The 1,935-nt window shown below is 38.8% G+C and overlaps 1 non-coding gene across 1 annotated transcript; it reads left to right on the top strand.

The window, feature by feature from the left end:
- The first annotated feature begins 935 nt into the window (after positions 1–935).
- LOC112732060 (small nucleolar RNA R71) lies at positions 936–1,043 on the top strand. Its single transcript, XR_003167801.1, has one exon. It is a non-coding gene; the product is annotated as a small nucleolar RNA R71 (small nucleolar RNA).
- Positions 1,044–1,935: the final 892 nt, after the last annotated feature.

Below are 1,935 nucleotides of genomic sequence, written 5' to 3'. Positions count from 1 at the left end.
TACTCATCAGAGCTCATGAAGGGCATAAGGAGGTTCAATGGAATCTCTATGGTCTCTAGATGAGCCTCAGAGTCCTTTGGTTCCTTAGAGGGAAGCTCCTTATTGATCACTGGATGTCCCAGGAGGTCTTCCTCCTTGGGATTCACGTCCTCTCCTCTCCTCATAGGTTCGGCCATGGTGCTTATGTCAATGGCCTTGCACTCTCCTTTTGGATTCTCTTCTGTATTGCTTGGGAGAGTATTAGGAGGGATTTCAGTGATCCTTTTACTCAGCTGGCCCATTTATGCTTCCAGATTTCTAATGGAAGATCTTGTTTCATTCATGAAACTTACAGTGGCCTTAGACAGATCAGAGACTAAATTTGCCAAATTAGAAGTATTTTGTCTAGAGTCCTCTGTCTGTTGCTGAGTGGATGATGGAAAAGGTTTATTATTTCTAAACCTGTTTCTTCCACCATTATTAAAGCCTTGTTGAGGCTTTTGATCCTTCCATGAGAAATTTGGATGATTTCTCCATGATGAGTTATAGGTGTTTCCATAAGGTTCACCTAAGTAATTCACCTCTGCTATTGCAGGGTTCTCAGGATCATAAGCTTCTTCTTCATAAGAAGCCTCTTGAGTACTGTTGGATGCAGCTTGCATTCCATGCAGACTCTGAGAGATCATATTGACTTACTGAGTCAATATTTTATTCTGAGCCAATATGGCATTCAGAGTATCAACTTCAAGAACTCCCTTCTTCATAGGCGTCCCATTACTCACAGGATTCCTTTCAGAAGTGTACATGAACTGGTTATTAGCAACCATGTCAATGAGTTCTTGAGCTTCTGCAGGCGTTTTCTTTAGGTGAATGGATCCACCTGCAGAAGTGTCCAGTGACATCTTTGATAGCTCAGATAAACCATCATAGAATATATCCAGGATGGTCCATTTTGAAAGCATGTCAGAAGGACACTTTTTGGTCAACTGTTTGTATCTTTCCCAAGCTTCATAGAGGGATTCACCTTCTTTCTGTCTGAAGGTTTAAACATTAGCTCTAAGCTTGCTCAGCTTTTGAGGAGGAAAGTACTTGGCTAAGAAAGCCGTGACCAGCTTATCCCAAGAGTTTAAGCTGTCTTTGGGTTGAGAATCCAACCATAATCTAGCTCTGTCTCTTACAGCAAAAGGGAAAAGCATGAGCCTGTAGACTTTAGGATCTACTCCATTAGTCTTAACAGTATCACATATCTGCAAGAATTCAGTTAAGAACTGAAAAGGATCTTCAGATGGAAGTCCATGAAACTTGCAGTTCTGCTGCATCAGAGAAACTAATTGAGGTTTCAGCTCAAAGTTGTTTGCTCCAATGGCAGGAATGGAGATGCTTCTTCCATGTAAATTGGAATTAGGTGCAGTAAAGTCACCAAGCATCTTCCTTACATTATTATTATTTTCGGCTGCCATCTCCTCTTCCTGTTCGAAAATTTTTGAAAGGTTATTTCTGGATTGCTGTATTTTAGCTTCTTTTAGTTTCCTTTTCAGAGTCCTTTCAGGTTCTGGATCTGCTTCCACAAGAATGTTCTTATCCTTGCTCCTGCCCATATGACAAAGAAGAGGGCACAGAAAAATAATAATAATAATAGAGATCCTTTATACCACAGTATAGGGATCCCTGTGTGAGTAGAAGAAGAGGGGGAGACAAAGAATGTAATGTAATGGAAGAAACACAACTGTGAGGAGGGTTGAGATGTGAGATGAGATGTTAGTAAATGAATAAATAAATAGAATAAGATGGGAGAGGGAGAATTTTCGAAAAATATTTTTGAAAAAGGGTTAGTGATTTTCGAAAATAGTTTTTTTTTTTTTTGAAAAATGTTAGTAGTTTTCCGAAAATTAAGATTTAAAAATTAAAATAATAGTTAATCAAAAAGAAATTTTGAAAAAGAAGGAAGGGATTTTC

This window comes from Arachis hypogaea, chromosome 12, assembly GCF_003086295.3.
Source record: "Arachis hypogaea cultivar Tifrunner chromosome 12, arahy.Tifrunner.gnm2.J5K5, whole genome shotgun sequence".
Taxonomy (NCBI): domain Eukaryota; kingdom Viridiplantae; phylum Streptophyta; class Magnoliopsida; order Fabales; family Fabaceae; genus Arachis; species Arachis hypogaea.
Note: the sequence above shows the minus strand (reverse complement) of the source record. Positions and strands in the feature narration are given on the sequence as shown.